Source organism: Balaenoptera acutorostrata, chromosome 2 (assembly GCF_949987535.1).
Source record: "Balaenoptera acutorostrata chromosome 2, mBalAcu1.1, whole genome shotgun sequence".
Classification (NCBI taxonomy): domain Eukaryota; kingdom Metazoa; phylum Chordata; class Mammalia; order Artiodactyla; family Balaenopteridae; genus Balaenoptera; species Balaenoptera acutorostrata.
In genome coordinates, this window is record NC_080065.1 from 171,151,898 (window position 1) to 171,173,345 (window position 21,448).

General features: G+C 38.8%; 1 long non-coding RNA gene across 1 annotated transcript in view; it reads left to right on the forward strand.

The window, feature by feature from the left end:
• LOC130707416 (uncharacterized) overlaps positions 1–21,448 on the forward strand; it is a 39,847-nt gene that overhangs the window by 16,900 nt on the left and 1,499 nt on the right. Inside the window, exons 4-5 of the long non-coding RNA XR_009007313.1 lie at positions 19,401–19,478; positions 19,737–19,792. This is a non-coding gene — a long non-coding RNA (uncharacterized LOC130707416). The remainder of the gene's footprint in view (positions 1–19,400; positions 19,479–19,736; positions 19,793–21,448) is intronic.

A 21,448-nucleotide genomic window follows, 5' to 3' on the forward strand; every position in this document is an offset into this window, starting at 1 on the left:
CAGTACAGTCAGTTACCAGAAACCTGTACTTGTCAGAGTCTTTTCCATGAATTTCTTGTAGATGAAACCCTTTTATAGGAACATATTTGCAAAAGCATCAGAGTACACCCAGAACTGTCTGTAACTGACAAAAGACTTAAAAATGACCACAGTTAAAGATTGATGAAAGTTCATACTAATGCAGTTGACAAGAAAATTAGTTATTTCTGAGACATACATTTTAAAGTAATAACTAGGATTATGACTTATAACATTATACCAGAACATATAAGATTTTTAGAAATTTCATGTAATGTCTGAAACATTTATATTAACATATTTCCATACAAATAACCCAATGAAAGTTTAGTATTAGTTGTTTTGTTTGTTTTTTTATACTGCAGGTTCTTATTAGGCATCAATTTTATACACATCAGTGTATACATGTCAATCCCAATCGCCCAATTCAGCACACCACCATCCCCACCCCACCGCAGTTTTCCCCCCTTGGTGTCCATATGTCCGTTCTCTACATCTGTGTCTCAACTTCTGCCCTGCCAACCGGCTCATCTGTACCATTTTTTCTAGGTTCCACATACATGCGTTAACATATGATATTTGTTTTTCTCTTTCTGACTTACTTCATTCTGTGTGACAGCCTCTAGGTCCATCCACATCTCTACAAATGACCCAATTTCGTTCCTTTTTATGGCTGAGTAATATTCCATTGTATGTATGTACCACATCTTCTTTATCCATTCATCTGTCGATGGACATTTATGTTGGTTCCATGACCTGGCTGTTGTAAATAGTGCTGCAATGAACATTGGGGTGCATGTGTCTTTTTGAATTATGGTTTTCTCAGGGTATATGCCCAGTAGTGGGATTTCTGGGTCATATGGTAGTTCTATTTTTAGTTTTTTATGGAACCTCCATACTGTTCTCCATAGTGACTGTATCAATTTACATTCCCACGAACAGTGCAAGAGTGTTCCCTTTTCTCCACACCCTCTCCAGCATTTACTGTTTGTAGATTTTTCTAATGATGCCCATTCTAACCAGTGTGAGGTGATATCTCATTGCAGTTTTGATTTGCATTTCTCTAATAGTTAGCAATGCTGAGCATCACTTCCATGTGCCTCTTGGCCATCTGTATATTTTCTTTGGAGAAATGTCTATTTAGGTCTTCCACCCATTTTTTGACTGGGTTGTTTGGTTTTTTGATATTGAGCTGCATGTGCTGTTTCTATATTTTGGAGATTAATCCTTTGCCCATTGATTCATTCACAAATATTTTCTCCCATTCTGAGCGTTGTCTTTTTGTCTTGTTTACGGTTTCCTTTGCTGTGCAAAAGCTTTTAAGTTTCATTAGGTCCATTTGTTTATTTTTGGTTTTATTTCCATTACTCTAGGAGGTGGGGCAAAAAAAGATCTTGCTGTTATTTATGTCAAAGAGTGTTCTTCCTTTGTTTTCCTCTAAGAGTTTTATAGTGTCCAGTCTTCCATTTAGGTAGGTCTTTAATCCATTTTGAGTTTATTTTTGTGTATGATGTTAGGGAGTGTTCTAATTTCATTTTTTACATGTAGCTGTCCAGTTTTCTCAGCACCACTTATTGAAGAGACTGTCTTTTCTCCATTGTATATCCTTGTCTCCTTTGTCATAGATTAGTTGACCATAGGTGCATGGGTTTATCTCTGGGCTTTCTATCCTGTACCATTGATTTATATTTATGTTTTTGTGCCACTACCATATTGTCTTGATTACTGTAGCTTTGTCGTGTAGTCTGAAGTCTGGGAGTCTGGTTCCTCCAGCTCCGTTTTTTGTTTTTTGTTTTTTGTTTTCTCAAGATTGCTTTGGCTATTCAGGGTCTTTTGTGTCTCCATACAAATTTTAAAATTTATTGTTCTAGTTCTGTGAAAAATGCCATTGGTAATTTGATTGTGATTGCATTGAATCTGTAGGTTGCTTTGGGTAGTGTAGTCATTTTCAAAATATTGATACTTCCATTCCAAGAACATGGTATATCTCTCCATCTCTTTGTGTCATCTTTGATTTCTTTCATCAGTGTCTTGTACTTTTCTGAGTACAGGTCTTTTACCTCCTTAGGTAGGTTTATTCCTAGGTATTTTATTTTTTGTTGCAATGGTGAATGGTATTGTTTCCTAATTTCTCTTTCTGATCTTTCATTGTTAGTGTATAGGAATGCAAGGATTTCTGTGTGTTAATTTCATATACTGCAACTTTACCAAATTCATTGATGAGCTCTAGTAGTTTTCTGGTTGCGTCTTTAGGATTTTCTGTGTATAGTATCATGTCATCTGCTAGCAGTGACAGTTTTACTTCTTTTCCAATATGTATTCCTTTTATTTCTTTCTTCTCTGATTGCCATGGCTAGGACTTCCAAAACTATGTTGAATAAAAGCACCTTTCCAAAATTTACAAACAGCTCATGCAGCTTAATATCATCAAAACAAACAAGCCCATCAAAAAATGGGCAGAAGAACTAAATAGACATTTCTCTAAAGAGGCCAAGAGGCACATGAAAAGATGTTCAACATCACTAATTATTAGAGAAATGCAAATCAAAACTATAGTGAGATATCACCTCATGCCAGTCAAAATGGCTATCATCAAAAAATACACAAACAATAAATGCTGGAGAGGGTGTGGATAAAAGGGAACCCCCCCACACACACAAAAAGTGGTGAGAGTGGACATCCTTGTTTTATTCCTGATCTTAGAGGAAATGCTTTCAGCTTTTCACTGTTGAGTATGATGTTAGCTGTAGGTTTGTCATATATGGCCTTTATTATGTTGAGGTTCCCTCTATGGGTTCCCTCTATGCCCACTTTCTGGAGAGTTTTTATCATAAATGGGTGCTGAATTTTGTCAAAAGCTTTTTCTGCATCTATTGAGATGATCATGTGGTTTTTATTCTTCAATTTGTTGATGTGGCATATCACACCGATTGATTTGAAGATATTGAAAAATCCTTGCATCTGTGGGCTAAATCCCACTTGACTGTTGTATATGATCCTTCTATTGTATCGTTGGATTCAGTTTGCTAGTATTTTGTTGAGGATTTTTGCGTCTATGTTTATCGGTTGTTAGGGGCTGCTTTTATCTTTCCTGGCATTTCTTACCATAATTAATGTTAAAATAATTTGTTTACTATTTAGAAAATAAACAGACCTCTTTAATTATATTCCAAAATAAAGAGCAAGGAATTAAAAGTAAGCAGGCAAACCAAGGTATATGTTAACCTTCAGCTGACAGGGGAAGATCTTTCTAAATTTAAGAAGAAAGAAATTTCACAGATTGATCCTTGAATATAATATCTGTTTATCAAGACACCCATGTATAAAGCAAACAGATAAGTGAAAAATGGTAAATTTTGTTAAATTTCACCAAAAGAGAGATAGATTGACATCCCCAATATATAAAGAGAGCCACTAAAGAGAGACATACACTTTGACAGAAACATGGACAAAACCCCTGATTAGCAATTCATGGAAGAAATAGAAATAGCCAATAAAGATGAAAAACTAGTATGTTTATTGATTATTTTTTAATTTGAGATACCTTTCTACTTATCAAATTATTTCTGATTGAAAAACTAATTCTACCTGGAGATGGTGAGGGGATGGAGCTGGCTGCTGTCTTGATGGACCCCAGAGATACAGCCCATCTGGGGTTTGTGTTCATAACAAGTTTCCAGCAGATGTCGCTGCTCTCTGAAAATTATGAATGGAAGCAACAAATCATGGTAGTGTGTGTCTCACCAACAAAAATCACAGCCATTTACAGATTATATTGCAGTTGTTGCAGATACCTTGAAATATTGTTTATGTTTATCACTTCTTTGCAATTACATCATCTGTTAGTCCTACTGCTCTATCTTGTTATTTACTGTATAATAAGTACATGTTACTATTTGGTTGAACTATGTGGAATTACTAATGTTTGTTAGACCATTTTGACATAGAAAAATGGCCCACCTAAATAAAATTTGTTTTAGTTTTTGATAACCAAGTATTAATACAATAACTTTCCTTTGTAATACTATGTATTTTGAATGTACCTCAAACATTCTGAGAAGGTGTCCATGGTACAAAAAGGGTTAAGACCCCTCCTTTGGTGCAATGGTATTCCGCCTTGGCTGCCCATTACAGTCACCCACAAGCCTTAAATGCTTTTACCTGGCTCCCAACTGAGAACTTTTGATTTAACTGGTCTGGGGTAGGGCCAAAGCAACTTTTAAAAGATATTCATGTGATGGATAAAGAAGATGTGGTGTAGACAGTATTAGCCATAATTTTTTAAAAACTTGACCATAGAGGGCGGAGGGAATAGGATGGAGAAGACACAGATAGAAGCTAAATTTCTTTGAATATACCTTGTTCTGTAGCCTTGACTCTGAACCCGTGTAAATATTTTACATAATTATAAAAAAATTAAAATTTCTCAAAAAAAAGATGTGGGGTGTGTGAGTGTGTGTGTGTGTGTGTATACATATACATATACATATATATATATGTAATAGAATATTACTCAGCCATAAAAAGGAATGAAATATTGCCATTTGCAGCAACATGGGTGGACCTAGAGATTATCATACTAAATGAAGTGAGTCAGACAGAGAAAGACAAATTTATATCACATGACTTATATGTGGAATCTTAAAATATATATACAAATCAACTTATTTACAAAACAGAAGCAGACTCATAGACATAGAAAACAAGCTCATAGTTACCAAAGGGGAAAGGGGAGGTGGAGAGGTGTATTAGGAGTATGGGATTAATAGATACACACTGTTATATATAAAATAGATAAGCCACAAGGGTTTACTGCATAGCAGATGGAATTATATTCAATATCTTGTAATAACCTATAATGGAAAAGAATCTGAAGCTGCACACCTGAAACTAACACAATATTGTAAATCAACTACAATTAAATGCAAAATAAATAAATAAAATATATTCATGTGATTCCGATAGGCAGCTAAAGTTTGGAACCATTGCTTGCGATGACCTCTTCTCTACCCTCCTCAAATCCCGGGGCAGGAAGAGCAAATTGAAATGACCTGCTAATCCAGCTGGGAAAGCAGCAGAGTACAGTGTAGCCCTCTCTCCCCAGCACACTGTTAACAAACTGGAGAAAGGCCCAGACAGACTCTCTGGGCCTTGATCAGTGGGTCTTTTCAAGTTGACTGCTTAAAAGTCACCCAGGTTGCTTGTTGATGGAGCAGATTTGGGGGATCTACCTTCAGAGGGTCTGATTTAGTACATCAGCTGTGGGACCAGGAAGTCATTTTTCCAAAAAGCTGCTGGGAGATGGTGGTGCAGGTGAGCCACCCTCATTTGGAGAAGCACTGCTTTGGGGGTGCTTTTCTCTCTCTTCATGCTTGGTTCAGCCCCCCTGCAAAGCCTGCCCCAGTGCCTCCTACTCAATAAGCACCTCTCACTCTCACTTGGAAGCTGAGTCCCTCCCATGGCCATGCTGACTCAGTTGTCTCTCAACAGCTTTCTGCTGCCTTGGGGTGTGGGGTGCCTGGAGAAAGGAAAAGTACTAAATCCCAAGGGAAAAGCCCCATTCACCACTCCTTACTTCTAGTAAACACTGAGGAAGGTACAAAGCTAAGTTCTTCCATCCTCTGATCTCTCTCTAGCCCACCTGAATACCTTCTTGTCCTTTGCCTCCAGCCCCTCCCATCTCCTCCAGCCCTGCACTCAGTGACCGCCATCCCACCCTCTTCCCTGAGGCCCTGTGTTCTGCCCTCTCCTGCCTTCCATGAAACTGGGCATCCTTCCCAACTGTTTCCTGGAGAAAAAAGATCATCAGTGGTGCAGGAGAGGTGAGGAGTTAGGTACCATCCCTGCAGTTTGACATCCAGCAAGTTTCGGTTGTTGTTGTTGTTTTGTTTTATTTTTTATTTTTATTTTTTGGCTGCACCGTGGGGCGTGCAGGATCTTAGTTCCCCGACCAGGCATTGAACCTGCTGTGCCCCCTGAAATGGAAGCGTAGGGTCTTAACCACCAGGGAAGTCCCACACCCGGCAAGTTTTGACCTCACCTGGCCTTGAGGGTGCCTCTGAGACTTTTCTATTCCTTGTTCTGAAACTCTCTATGCAGGTTAAAAAAATTAAAATCCCCAAGGGCCATCCCCGGTGGGAGGTCTTCTTGTAGCTCAAAGAGCGGCAGCTGGTGGTTCTAAGGGTGAGGCAGGACCGAATTTGGAAGTCAGCGAGCCTTGTGTTTGTGCTGCGGTTGGGAAGCTGGTGCAAATGGAGAGCTGATGAAAACTGAGAACTGGACTGTTAGGTCCCAAGAACGAGGGGCAGGAAGGAAGAATTAATCTGTTCGAGAGAAGTGACTGGGAGATCCGGTGGCACTCACTGAATCTCCTCTGGAAGGTACACAGGACCTTCGCTCCTAGAGAACATTCGGGACAGTGTTCTCCTTTTACGCCCATCTTGGGACCTCTGTGGAGCACAGCTTCTCTTTATCCTCACTTGTCCTTCCCCATCTATACTCCTTGCACACCCCATACCCAGCCCCACTAGAATGGCTAGGAAATATACTGGGCCTCCAAACCTTCTCTGGCAGCGGTGATGACCATCAGCCCATTGCTCCCCTCCCCACAGCAGTCTGATTCTCCAGGCTTCTAAATTAGATCCACCTGAGTCAGAATCACCCAGACCCTGTTAAACCTGTGGGTTCTAGGGCTCCTCTCCCAACTTCCCGAATCAGAATGTTTTGGGGTGGAGCTCATGAATCTGCATTTGTGACAAGGCCCTGGGCAGTTCTGAAGCATCCTAAAGGGTAAAGACCGGCTCCAGCACTTCCTGCTGTGGGGGCTTCTGAAGCTCTGCCCACCCTGCCTTCACCTGTCTTGGGGCCTTGCCTGCTGATTTGTGATTGTTTCCAGCTGTCTCTTTGCAACTTGACCTCCTTGAGAACAGCATTCATCTTTGGTCTGCAGTGCCTGGCCCTTAGCGAGCTCTGATGCATGCTCCTCTTTCCTCCCACACCAACAGCAAATGCCTGATAAAGTCTCTCGTGGAGGCTAGTAGAGGAGGTAGGGAGAGAGGGCTGCAGGAGAAGCACAAGCCGCTGCATTTGTAACTGGTTGATGCACACAGTGGCTCGGGGTCCCTCTGGAGTGGAATTTCCAGCAGCCCCGTCCACTTCCACAGTCTGGAGGAGGTGCTGCGTCTGCAAGTAAAACGTGAGTGACCACAACTGGGACAGGGCAGGGCCCCTCTCAAGAGCAGAAATAGAATTCCTTGTGAAAACGGTTCAAGTTGGAGATAGGATGTGACAGGGTTCAGTCCGAGGGTCCACTGGTCCAAAAACCACCTGAACATCTCCAGGGAGATGGGAAGGCGGCAAAACAGTGGCCAGGGTAAGCTTTAATATACAAGCTCTAGTTGAGGTAGGTGACAGGCTTCACTGTTCCCCAAACAAAACACAAAGCTCCCCAATGTAAATCTGGCTGCGCTGGCCAGAGCACATTCTGAATGGTTTCGGAATGAAGTGATGGTGATCCTACTTTAGAGTCTGCAGGGAAGGGGCAGGCAGTGGGCTCAGCACTGTATTTCAGCATCCTGAGGGATAGCTTGTCAAAATGGACAAGCCCTAAGGCAGGCTAGGAGACTAGGGGGAGCTACTGCCCCAATCCAGTTGCCCATGATGGTGTCTCAGACCAGGTGATAAGAAGTGGTGCAATTCTGGGTTTATTGGGGAGGTAAAACTGATAGAATTTGCAGACAGACTAGGCTGAAATGGGACAAAGAGGAGTGAAAGATGGCACCAAGGACTTGAGCAACAGGAAAAATGAAGTGAGTTAGCATTACCTGCAAGGGTGGGGAGCAAGCTGGTTGGGGAGAGGGTAGGATGTCAGAGGCTCCCTTGTCTTCAGGTTATGTTTGCTGGGCCTCTTAGGTGTCCTGGTTACTCTCACCACCCATCCACGCCACCATTCCCTTTTGCCTACACCTCAGAAATGATCTCCTGACCTGTCTCCCTACCCTCACTTTTAAAAAAATTTTTATTTATGTATAGTTGATTTTAAATGTTGTGTTACAATGTTCGTTGCAGCACTATTTACAATAGCCAGGACATGGAAGCAACCTAAGTGTCCATCGACAGATGAATGGATAAAGAAGATGTGGCACATATATACAATGGAATATTACTCTGTCATAAAAAGAAATGAAATTGAGTTATTTGTAGCGAGGTGGATGGACCTAGAGACTGTCATGCAGAGTGAAGTAAGTCAGAAAGAGAAAAACAAATACCGTATGCTAACACATATATATGGAATCTAAAAAAGAAAAAAAGCGTTCTGAAGAACCTAGAGGCAGGACAGGAATAAAGACACAGACATAGAGAATGGACTTGAGGACATGGGGAGGGGGAAGGGTAAGCTGGGACGAAGTGAGAGAGTGGCATGGACATATATACACTACCAAATGTAAAATAGATAGCTAGTGGGAAGCAGCCAAATAGCACAGGGAGATCAGCTCGGTGCTTTGTGACCACCTAGAGGGTTGGGATAGAGAGGGTGGGAGGGAGACGCAAAAAGGAGGGGATATGGGGATATATATATACGTACAGCTGAGGCACTGTTATACAGCAGAGACTAACACAACATTGTAAAGCAATTACACTCCAATAAAGATGTTAAAAAAAAAGATGATACAAACAGATGGGGAGATATACCACGTTCTTGGATTAGAAGAATCAATATTGTGAAAATGACTACACTACCCAAAGCAATCTAAAGATTCAGTGCAATCCCTATCAAATTACGAATGGCATTTTTCACAGAACTAGAACAAAAAATTTCACAGTTGGTATGGAAACACAAAAGACCCCAAAGAGCCAAAGAAATCTTGAGAAAGAAAAACAGAGCTGGAGGAATCAGGCTCCCTGACTTCATACTATACTACAAAGCTACAGTAATCAAGAGAGTATGGTACTGCGACAAAAACAGAAATATAAATCAATGGAACAGGATAGAAAACCCAGAGATAAACCCATGCATGTATGGTCACCTTATCTTGGACAAAGGAGGCAAGAATATACAATGGAGAAAAGACAGCCTCTTCAACAAGTGGTACTGGGAAAACTGAACAGCTACGTGTAAAAGAATGAAATTAGAACACTCCCTAAGACCATATACAAAAATAAACTCAAAATGGATTAAAGACCTAAATGTAAGGCCAGATACTATAAAACTCTTAGAGGAAAACATACGCAGAACACTCTATCACATATATCACAGCAAGATCCTTTTTGACCCACCTCCTAGAGTAATGGAAATAAAAACAAAAATAAACAAATGGGACCTAATGAAACTTAAAAGCTTTTCCACAGCAAAGGAAACCATAAACAAGATGAAAAGACAGCCCTCAGAATGGGAGAAGATCTTTGCAAATGAAGCAACTGACAAAGGATTAATCTCCAAAATTTACAAGCAGCTCATGCAGATCAATATCAAAAAAACAAACAACCCAATCCAAAAATGGGCAGAAGACCTAAATAGACATTTCTCCAAAGAAGACATACAGATGGCCAAGAGGCACATGAAAAGCTGCTCAACATCACTAATTATTAGAGAAATGCAAATCAAAACTACAATGAGGTATCACCTCACACTGGTCAGAATGGTCATCATCAAAAAATCTACAAACAATAACTGCTGCAGAGGGCGTGGAGAAAAGGGAACCCTCATTCACTGTTCGTGGGAATGTAAATTGATACAGCCACTATGGAGAGCAGTATGGAGATCCCTTAAAAAACTAAAAATAGAATTACCATACAACCCAGCAATCCCACTACTGGGCATATACCCTGAGAAAACCATAATTCAAAAAGAGTCATGTACCAAAATGTTCATTGCACCTCTATTTACAATAGCCAAGACATGGAAGCAACCTAAGTGTCCATCAACAGATGAATAGATAAAGAAGATGTGGCACATATATACAATGGAATATTACTCAGCCATAAAAAGAAACAAAATTTAGTTATTTGTAGTGAGGTGGATGGACCTAGAGTCTGTCATACAGAGTGAAATAAGTCAGAAAGAGAAAAACAAATACCGTATGCTAACACATACATGTGGAATCTAAAAAAAACAAAAAAAGATTCTGAAGAACCTAGGGGCAGGACAGGAATAAAGATGCAGACATAGAGAATGGGCTTGAGGACACGGGGAGGGGGAGGGGGAAGGGTAAGCTGGGATGAAATGAGAGAGTGGCATGGACATATATACACTACCAAATGTAAAATAGATAGCTAGTGGGAAGCAGCTGCATAGCACAGGGAGATCATTCGGTGCTCTGTGACCACCTAGAGGGGTGGAATAGGGAGGGTGGGAGGGAGACGCAAGAGGTAGGGGATATGGAGATATATGTATATGTATAGCTGATTCACTTTGTTATACAGCAGAAACTAACACAATATTGTAAAACAGTTATACTCCAATAAAGATGTTAAAAAAATAAGAAAATTTAAAAAATTAAAAATAAAAATAAATAAGTAAATAAATGTTGTTTTAGTTTCAGGTATACAGCACAGTGATTCAGTTTTACATATATATCTATATTCTTTTTCAGATTCTTTTCCCTTCTAGTTTATTACAAAATACTGAGTGTAGTTCCCTGTGCTATACTGTAGCACAGTTGGTTATTCCTTGTTGGTTATCTATTTTATGATAGATCCCTCATTGGTTATCTGTTTTATGTATAATAGTGTGTATATGTTAATCCCAATTTCCTAATTTATCCCTCCCCCCTTTCCCCTTTGGTAACTATAGGTTTGTTTTTCATGTCTCTGACCTACTCTCACTTTTTATTTTCTAACTTCTGTACCCTGAAAGAATACTTAAAAGTGAAAAATCTGATTTTAATTGTGGGTGTGACCCATCTGCCATGGTCTCCTATTGCCCCTTGGGGAACACCTAGCTCTCTTCTTGTGTCCCCAAGGCCTCTCTGTCCTGCCCCCAAACCTCCTCCAGTCACTCATTTATCCCAGCCCTGCTGTAATTATCAAGTTCTTGGGGGCTCCCTTGGTTCTGTGGCATGGACTGCACCTTTCCTTCTCCCCAGCCCTTTCTCCTGGGCCTTGATGAGACATCTTTCAGGCCTCTCTTCCTTTCAGAGATCTTCCTTGTCCCCACCCCATCCCCTGCTCAGGTAGGGATCCCATCATGCACCCACTTGGCTTCTCAATTTCCCAGTTCCTAGCTCTCATGCTCCTGCCACATATAAGTGGTCGATGCCTTCACTTCCTGCTAGGCCATAAGACCCACACTGGATCCTCAGCCCCCCAGCATAGGGCCTGACACCCTCTGAGCTTGGAGCACATTAGTCAAATCTACCAGTGGATGATTTGCCAAGCACCTGCTGCAGGCGAAGCTTCCTGTTCTCTGAAAGTAGGACCACAGTGGCCTGAGTCTTAGTCCACCTGTGCCTGTCTCTGAGGTCTTGTGCAGGGCCAGTGGCTCTCCACGTCTATTTACCCTGCCTGATTTTGCAGAGGTCCTTGAGCTGCCACATGGGTCTCTACTGTTGCTCATTCCTTTTCTTTTCAATTAAGATCACTGCCGTATTTCTCTAGGAATTCTGCGGCGGCTCCCTTACCATATGGTTCTGGAGCTACTAACTTCATGAACGTGGGGACACAGGTCCTAGCCCTCCTTTCTCTGAGATTTTGGAAACCTACTTTCCCCAAATCTAGGCTACCTTTTTCCTTTTTTTTTTAATAGATTCCACATATAAGTGAGATGATACAGTATTTATCTTTCTGACTTATTTCACCTAGCATACATAATGCGCTCAAGATCCATCCATATTGTCACAAATGGCAGGATTTCCTTAATTTTTATGGCTGAATAATATTCCATTGTGTGTGTGTGTGTGTATATATATATATACGTATATATACGTATACCACATTTTCTTTATTCATTCATTCACTGATGCACACTTAGGTTGTTTCCACATCTTGGCTATTGTAAATAATGCTGCAATGAACAGGGGCGGGTGAAGATATCTTTTTAAGTTAAGTGTTTTAATTTTCTTTGGATAAATACTCCAGAAGTAGAATTGCTGGATCATATGGTAGTTCTGTTTTTAATCTTTTGAGGATCCTCCATACTGTTCTCCATAGTGGTTGCACCAATTTACATTCCCAAAAACAGTGCACAAGTGTTCCCTTTTCTTCACATCCTTGCCAACACTTACTATCTTTTGTCTTTTTGGTAACAGGCATTCTGCCAGGTGTGAGGTGATATCTCATTGTGGTTTTGATTTGCATTTCTTTGATGATTAGTGATGTTGAGTATCTTTTCACATATCTGTTGGCTATCTGTATGTCTTCTTTGGAAAAATGTCTATTCAGATTCTCTGCCCATTTTTAAATTGGATAGTTTATTTTTTTTTCAATTGAGTTGTATGAGTTTTTATATTTTTTAGATTAAAACCCTTTATCAGATATGATTTGCAAATATTTTCTCCCATTTAGTAGGTTACCTTTTCATTTTGTTGATGGCTTGTTTTGCACTACCTTTTTTCTTATTACTTTATGTTCCAGAGCAGTTTTATTTTTTATTTTGTATGTGTATATTTTTTAATTGAATAACTTTGACATATAACACTATGTAAATTTAAGGTATGCAACATGTTACTTTGATACATTTATACATTGTAATATGCCTGCCATTGTAGTGATATTTAACACATTACATAATTATAGTATAATATTATTGTCTATATTCATTATAATGTGCATTAAATTTCAAATGCTTATTTACTACTTGTTGCAAGTTTGTATCCTTAAACAACATCAGTCTTATCCCCCTAACCCCCATCCCCTGGTAACCACCATTTTACTCTGTTTTTTACCTATCAGACTTTTTTAGATTCCAAATATAAGCTATGTCATATAGTACTTGTCTTTCTCTGCCTGATTTATCTCACTTAGCATAATGTGTTCAAGGTCCATTTTTGTTGTTTCAAATGGCAGGATAGCTTCCTTTTCATGGTTGAATGATCCATGTGAATATATACCCCATCTTTTTTATCCATTCATCTGTTGATGGGCATTTAAGCTGTTTCCATGTCTTGGCTATGGTGAATAATGCTGAGATAAATGTGGGAGTGCATATAGCTCTACAAAATAATGTTTTTATTTCCTTTGGGTACATACCCAGAAGTGGAATTGCTGGGACATATGGTAGAGGAACCTCCATATGGTTTTCCATAGTTGTTGGATGAATTTACATTTCCACCAACAGCAGGATTTCCTTTTTACCACATCCTCACCAGCACCTGTTTTCTCTTGTCTTCTTGATGATACCCATTCTGATAGGTGGGAGGTAATATCTTCTTGTGGTTTTGATTTCCATTTCCTTGATTATTAGTGATGTTGAGCATCTTTACATGTGCCTGTTGGCCATTTTAATGTCCTCTTTGGAAAAATGCCCATTTAGTTTTTCTGTGCATTTTAAAATTGGATTTTTGTTGTTGTTGTTGTTGTTAAGTTGTATGAATTCTTCATATGTTTTGGATATTAACCCCTTATCCAATATATGATTTGCAAAATTTTTCTCCCATTCTATAGGTTGTCTTTTCATTTTGTTAATTGTTTCTTTTGCTGAGCAGAAGCTTTTGAGTTTGATATAGTTCTATTGATTAATTTTTGCTTTTGGTGTTTGTGTTTTTGGTGTCATATACAAAAAATCATTTCCAGGACCAATATTGAGGAGCTTCTTCCTTACATTTTTTTTCCCCTAGGAGTTTTGTGGTATCAGGTTTTATGTTTAAGTCTTTGATCCATTTTGAGTTAATTTTTGTGAGTGATGTGAGATAGTGGTCCAAATTTCTTTTTCTGCATGTGTTTCTTTAGTTTTCCCAGCATGATTTGTTGAAGAGACTCTTCTTTCCCCATTGGGTGTTCTTGGCTCCCTTGTCGAATATGAGTTAACCATGTATGCGGGGTTTTAATTCCAAGCTCTCTATAATGTTCCATTGGTCTATGTGTCTATTTTTATACTAGTACCATGCTGTTTTTATTACTATGGCTTTGTAATATAGTGTGAAATCAGGAAGCATGATACCTCTGGCTTTGTTTTCTTTTCTCAGGATTGCTTTGGCTATTCAGGGTCTTTTGTAATTTCACACAAATCTTAGGATTATTTCTTCCACTTCTGTGAAGAATGACTTTGCTATTTTGATCAGGATTGTGCTGAATCTGTAGGTGGCTTTGGGTAGTATAGCGATTTTAACAATATTAATTCTTCCAACACATGAACATGAAAAGTCTTTCCGTTAGTTTGATTATCTTTGATTTCTTTCAGCAAAATCTTTACTTTTCATTGTACAGATCATTCACTTCCTTGGTTAAATTTATTTCTAAGTACTTTTTTGTTTTTGATGCTATTGTGAATGAGATAGTTTTCTTTTTTAAAAATTTATTATTTATTTTTGGTTGCATTGGGTCTTTGTTGCTGTGCGCGGGCTTTCTCTAGTTGCAGTGAGTGGGGGCTACACTTTGTTGCAGTGAGCGGGCTTCTCATTGCAGTGGCTTCTCTTGTTGCAGAGCACGGGCTCTAGGCACGTGGGTTTCAGTAGTTGTGGCACGTGGGCTCAGTAGTTGTGGCTCACAGGCTGTAGAGCACAGGCTCTGTAGTTGTGGTGCACAGGTTTAGTTGTTCCACGGCATGTGGAATCTTTCTGGTCCAGGGCTCGAACCCTCGTCCCCTGCATTGGCAGGCGGGTTCTTAACCACTGTGCCACCAGGGAAGCCCTGAGATAGTTTTCTTTATTTCTTTTTCAGATGCTTCATCATTAGTGTAAAGGAATGCAACTGATTTCTGAATATTGATATTGTATCCTACAACTTTACTGAAACTATTGATTAGTTCCAATAGTTTTCTCTCCTTTTTTAAAAAATTTTTCCTTCATTTTTATTTTTTATTGAAGTATAGTGATTTACAATATTAGTTTCAGGTGTATAACATAGTGATTCAATATTTTTATATACTCTATTTAAAGTTATTATAAAATACTGGCTATGTTCCTTGTGCTGTACAATATATCCTTGTAGCCTATTTATTTTATACATAGTAATTTGTACTTCCTAATCACATACATCTATCTTGCCCCTCCTCCCTTCTTTCCCCCACTGGTGACCACTAGTTTGTTCTCTATATCTGTGAGTCTGTATCTGTTTTATTATATTCATTCATTAGCTTCATTTTTTAGATTCCACATACAAGTGAAAACATACAATATTTGTCTTCCTCTGTCTGGTTTACTTCACTAAGCATCACACCCTCCAGGTCTATCCATGTTGCAGATGACAAAAATTCATTTTTATGGTTGAGTAGACCACTCTTGCCACTCCTATTCAATATAGTACTAGAAGTACTAGTTAGGACAATTAGTTTTTTGATTGACTTTGGGTTTTTTAATATGTGAGACCATATCATTGGCAAATAGCAACAATTTTTCTTCTTTGTTTCCAGTTTGGATGCCTTTTATTTCTTTGTCTTGCCTAATTGCTGTAGCTAGGACTTCTAGTACTAAATGGGAGTGGTGAGAGTGGACATCCTTGTCTTGTTCCTGATCTGAGAGGAAGACCTTTCAATTTTCCTCCATTGAGTATAATGTGAGCTATAGGTTTGACATATATATAGCCTTTACTGTATTGAGGTATGTTCCTTCTATACCCAATCCATTAAGGGTTTTTATCATGACAAGATGTTGTATTTTGTCAATTTTTTTTTCCTGTGTCTCTTGATATAATCCTGATTTTATCTTTCATTTTGTTGATGTGATGTATTACAGTTATTGATTTGTGTATGTTGAACCATCCTTGCATCCCAGGGATAAATCCCACTTGGTCATGGTATATAATCCTTTTTATGTATTCTTGAATTCAGTTTGCTAATATTTTGTTGAGAATTTTTACACCTATATTAATCAGGGATATTGGCCTATAGTTTTCTTTTCTTGTGGTATCCTTATCCGGTTTTGGCATGAAGGTAATGCTGTCTTTGTAAAATGAGTTTGGAAGTGTTCTCTCCTTCACAATATTTTGGAAGAGTTTGAGTAATATTGCTGTTAATTCTTCTTTAAATGTGTAGTGGAATTCACCAGTGAAGTTGTCTGGTCCTAGAGTTTTCTGTGTTGGGAGTTTTTTGTTTTTTGTTTTTTTTATTTATTTTTGGCTGCGTTGGGTCTTCGTTTCTGGGTGAGGGCTTTCTCTAGTTGCAGCAAGCGAGGGCCACTCTTCATCGTGGTGCGCGGGCCTCTCATTATTGCGGCCTCTCTTGTTGCGGAGCACAGGCTCCAGACGCGCAGGCTCAGTAGTTGTGGCTCACGGGCCCAATTGCTCCGCGGCATGTGGGATCCTCCCAGACCAGGGCTTGAACCCGTGTCCCCTGCATTGGCAGGCGGATTCTCAACCACTGCACCACCAGGGAAGCCCTGGGGGTTTTTTGATTACTGATTCAATCCCTTTTTACTTATTATTCGTCTGTTCAGATTTTCTATTTCTTCCTGATTCAGCCTTGATAGAAATGTATCCATTTCTTCTAGGTTATGCAATTTGTTGGAATATAATTGTTCATAGCAGTCGCTTACGATTCTATGTATTTCTGTGGTATCAGTTGTAATGCCTCCTCTTTCATTTCTAATTTTATTTATTTGAGGCTTCCTCTCTTTTTCTTAGTCTAGCTAAAGGTTTGTCAATTTTGTTTATCTTTTAGAGCAGTTCTAGGTTTACGAAAAATTGAGCAGAAAGTATAGATGATTCCTTCATACCCCTTGCCTCCTCCACTCAAGGTTTCCCCTATTATTAACATCTTGCACTGGTGTTGTATATTTGTTACAACTCATGAACCAATATTGATACTTTATTATTAACTAAAATCCATAGTTTACATTAGGGTTCACTCTTGGTGTTGTATATTATATGGGTTTTACCAAGTGCATAGTCATATATCCTCATTACAGTATCATACAGAATAGTTTTGCTGCCATAAAAATCCCCTGTGTTCCACTTATTTATCCCTCCCTTTCTCCCCCCAAACCCCTGATAACAATTTTATCTTTTCATTGATTCTATATTTTATCTTTTCATTGATTCTATATATTTGCCTTTTCCAGAATGTCACATAGTTGGAATCTTACAGTATATAGCCTTTTAGATTGGCTTCTTTCACTAAGTAATATGCATCTAAGGTTTTTATGTGTCTTTTTGTGGCTTGATAGATCATTTCTTTTATTGCTGAATAATATTACATTGTATGGATGTATTACAGTTTGTTTATCCATTCACCTTTTAAAGAACATCTTAGTTGCTTCCAGTTTTCAGCAATTATGAATAAAGCTTCTATAAGCATTCACATTCAGGTTTTTTTTTTAATGTAGACATAAATTTTCAATTCATTTAGGCAAATACTGAGGGGTGTGATTGCTGGATCATATGGCAAGGCTGAATTATGGTCATAAGACTATGTTTAGCTGTGTAAGAAACTAAACTCTCTTTCAAAATGACTGCATCATTTTTGCATTCTCAACCAGCAGTGAATGAGAGTTCTTGTTGCTCCACATCCTTGTCAGTGTTTGGTATTTGTCAGTGTTTTGGATTTTAGCCATTCTAATAGGTGTGTAGTGATATCCTGATGTTTTTATTTACAATTCTCTAATGGCACATGATGTTGAACATGTTTTCATATGTTTATTTGTCATCTGTACATCTTCTTTGAGGTGTCTGTTTGGATCTTTTGCCCATTTAAAAACTGGATTTGTTGTTGAGTTTTAAGCATTCTTGGTATATTTTGGATACAAGTCCTTTAACAGATATGTATTCTGCAAATATTTCCTATCAGTCTGTGGCCTGTATTTTTATTTTTAACACTGTCTTTCACAGAGCAGAAGTTTTAAGTGAAGTCCAATGTATAATTTTTTTCTTTCATAGATCATGCTTTTGGTGTTTATCTAAAACCTTATTACCAAACCAAGGTCTCCTAGATGTTCTCCTATGTTATCTTCTAGAAGTTTTGTAGTTTTGCATTTTACATTTAGGTCTATGATCCATTTTGAATATTTGTGAAAGGTGCAAGGTCAATGTCTAAATTCTTCTCCTTTTTCTTCTTCTTCTGCATGTGATTGTCCAGTTGTTCCAGTACCATTGCTTAACAAAGATTAGGTGGCTATATTTGCATAGGTTTATCTCTGGGTTCTCTATTCCTTTCCATTGATCCATTTATTCTTTTGCCAGTGTCACACTGTCATAATTACTGTAGCTTTATAGTAAATCTTGAAATTGAATAGTGTCAGTCTTCTGACTTTTTTCTTCATTATGATTGTGTTGGTTACTCTGGGTCTTTTGCAGCTCCATATTAGCTTTAGAATCAGTTTGTTGATATTCACAAAGTAACTTGCTGGGATTTTGATTGGGATTGCATTGAATCTATAAATCAATAGGAAGAATTAACAGTTTAACAATATTGAATATTCTGTTCCATGTACATGGCATATCTCTACATTTATTTAGAATTTATTTGATTTCTTTTATCAGACTTCTTAGATTTCTTCATATAGATCTTGTATCTATTTTGTTAAGTTTTTTCCTATGTATAATACTTTGTGTGTGTGTATGTGTGTGTATGTGTGCGCGCTAATGTAAATTTTATTGTGATTTTAGTTTCAAATCCAACTTGTTCATTGCTGGTGTATAGGAAGGCAATTGACTTTTGTATATTAACTTTGTATCCTATAACCTTGCTATAATCACATCTTAGTTCCAGGAGTTTTTTTCAATTCTTTGGGATTTTCTACAAAGATAATTATGTCATCTTTGAACAAAGACATTTTTATTTTTTCCTTCACAATCTGTATGCCTTTTATTTCTTTTTCTTGTCTTGTTGCATTAGGTAATTTCACTGACTGTGGATTTCTAGGTTGGTGGTTTTTTCTTTCAATACTTTCAATACTTCACTCAATTCTTGCTTACATGGTTTGTGACAAGAATTCAATGTAATTCCTATCCTCGTTCATCTATAGGTAAGGTGTTTTTTCCCTCTGACTTTTTTTAAGATTTTCCTTTTTGTCTTTGTTTTCTGCAATTTGAATATGATATGCCTAGGTGCAGATTTTTAGTGTTTTATCCTGCATGGTGTTCTCTGAGCTTCTTGGATTTGTAGTTTGCTGCCTGTTATTAATTTGAGGAAATTTTTAGCCATTATTACTTCTAATACTTCTTCTGTTCCCTTCTCTCTTTCTCTTCCTTTTGGTATTCTTATTATGCATGTGTTACACCTTTTGTAATTGTCCTACAGTTCTTGAATATTCTGTTCTGTTCATTTTTTCTATGTTTTTCTCTTTTTATTTCAGTTTGGGAAGTTTCTACTGACATATTCTCAAGCTCAGAGATTCTTTCCTCAGCCCTATCTATTGGTGAGCCCAGCAAAGGTATTCTGCATTTCTGTTATAGTGTTTTAGATTGCTAGCAATTTTTTTTTTTATTCCTTCTTAGGGTTTCAGTCTCCCTGCTTATGTTATCCATCATTCTTGCAATGTTGTTCACCTTTTCCATTAGAATTCTTAGCATATTTATCATAGTTATTTTAAATTCCCAGCCCAATCATTCCAAAATCATTGCCATATCTGAATTCAGTTCTGTTGCTTTCTTTTTATCTTCAGACTATTATTTTTTTTCTTGCCTTTTAGCATGCTTTGTATATTTGTTGAAAGCTGAACTTGATGTATTAGGTAATAGAAACCAGGTAAATTGGCTTTAGTGTGACGGTATACGTTGATCTGGCTGGGAGTTATATTGTGTTTGCTGTTTGCTGTAGCTGTAGTTGTCTGAAGTGTCAATTTCCTCTAGTGTCCTTGTTTTTGTTTCTCCTAGCAAGTCCTTGTGTTTTTTTTTTTGTTTTTTAAAAAAATTTATTTATTTTATTTATTATTTATTTTTGGCTGCGTTGAGTCTTCATTGCTGCGCACGGGCTTTCTCTAGTTGCAGTGAGCAGGGGCTACTCTTCGTTGCGGTGTGTGGGCTTCAGTAGTTGTGGCTCGCAGGCTCCAGAGCACAGGCTCAGTAGTTGTGGCTCATGGGCTTAGTTGCTCCGCGGCATGTGGGATCTTCCTGGACCAGGGCTTGATCCCGTGTCCCCTGCATTGGCAAGCGGATTCCTAACCACTGCGCCACCAGGGAAGTCCCAAGTCCTTGTTAAATAGAGTCTGAGCCTTTCAGTATTTTTAACTATAATCCTCTGTCATTGTGCAGGGGTTCTGTTGCTGAGTTAGAAGAAGGCACTGGGGAGAGGGAACATTCTATAGTCCTATAATTATGTCTCAGTCTTTTTTGTGGGTCTGGGCCCCTGGGGTATGATCTTCACAAGTGCTTCTCAGCCTCCCCCTCCCCTCTTCTACATGACAGGAAGCCTAGAGGGGCTGGCTAATTGCCCTTCCCCAGGTCAGATAAAGTAGTTTCCCTTGAGTGATGGACTTTACAGAGAATTGGAGGAAGAACAGGGTGCTCTGGCAGATTTCAAAATGGTTGCTTTTACACTGTTCCTGCTGAAAGCATGAGGGGATTTTCCTCCAATCTTCACAGTGAGAACTTGGTGGGGCTCCTGGAGGTGAAACTCAGGAAAGTGGGAGAGGGGACTAAACTGGTCCCCCGCTAGAGTTTTGAACTCTCAAGCTAGTCCACACTCTGCCCCCAGCAGTCAGTTAATTATAGTTTGTGTTCCTACTGGTACTGTCCCCACCAGCAGGCTTCTCCTCTGGGGTTCCCTGTGAAACAGGAGGGAAGGGGGCAGAGCACAACCCTTAAAGAATGGCATAGCCATTGAGGATATGACATAAACTCATTAGAACCAACTATGCCCAATATGGTAGAAGATTTGACTTCCCTTAGACCTTGAGCCTCATTTTATGTGTATTGTAATGCATTAGCATTTAGAAGATGCACCCACAGGTGCCATGACTGTTCTGAGGCTGACCATAAAAGGCCAAAAAGTGGGTGGTGGCTCAGTTTCTGGAAATCTCTGCCCCTTCTCCAAGATGGAATAATCCTCCCATTTATTAGCCTACGGAATTACACAGCCCATAAAAACTAACCACCCCATATTTCAGGGCCCCTCTCACCTTTTGAGATGGACTGCATTCTATCTATAGAATGTGTATCTTACTAAATAAATCCACTTCTTACCTATCATTTTGTCTCTCACTGAATTCCTTCTGCTTTGAGACATAAAGAACCTGAGCTGCAGTAAGTCCTGACACCAGGTGAGTGATTTTAACTAAAAAACAGTGGGTTCAAGTCCCGATCTGAGTTTTGGCTGAGTAAAAGTCCTAGTTCGTGGGTTCAATTCCCAACCTGAGTTTTGGCTGGGTTTGAATCCCATCTGAGTTGTGTGGTTTCACCTATA